This window comes from Arvicanthis niloticus, chromosome 8 (assembly GCF_011762505.2).
Source record: "Arvicanthis niloticus isolate mArvNil1 chromosome 8, mArvNil1.pat.X, whole genome shotgun sequence".
Lineage (NCBI taxonomy): Eukaryota > Metazoa > Chordata > Mammalia > Rodentia > Muridae > Arvicanthis > Arvicanthis niloticus.
In genome coordinates, this window is record NC_047665.1 from 66,254,654 (window position 1) to 66,255,365 (window position 712).

Genomic DNA, 712 nt, shown 5'->3' on the forward strand with positions numbered 1-712 from the left:
AGTATCACGAAGTTGCTCTTTGAAGTGCAGCACTAGTGCATCTTAAGCCACATTCACGTTTTATTTAGAACAGGTAGGTCATGGAATAGTTTACCGTGTTAAAAGGTCAGGCTGGCAGCCTTAAAATCCTTCTTCTCTGGTTATGTGGGGCCCACCAGGTGGCCTCAAGGACTGTTCTGACCTATGAAATTTCCAGTTCCAAGTGGTAAGGATGTTGAGATCAACCACCACACCTAACGCTTGGCCACACTGGTGGCAGTGTGAATTTAGAAACTTAAATCGGACCCTGGCTACAGGCATTCCAGCACGCGTGTCCTATCAATTCCATTCAGAATTAAGAATCACGCTAGAATCCCAACACTGGGACAGGAACGAAAAGCCACTCCTCCCCCTGCAGCCAGAGGAGCGCGCCAGCTGAGGTTCTGCTGGCTTTCAGCAGCTACAGGCACCGTGGCGAGGCCGCGGGGGTGACCGCCGCTCGCGACCCGTGTCAGTGTTTCTTCAGAGTGACAGGAGAGGGAGCGCGCGCCGAGGAAATCCCCAGATCCGCCACTCCCAACCTCCGCTGACGCCAAGCCCGCCCACCATCCGCACACCGGAAGTGCACAGGGAGGACCCGCCACGTCCCAGGCGCCAGCTGACGTCAGCGCGTCGACGTCACGTGCCGACCTTCCGGCGATGGGTGGTCCCGGGCCGAGGTGGGGAGGCGGGG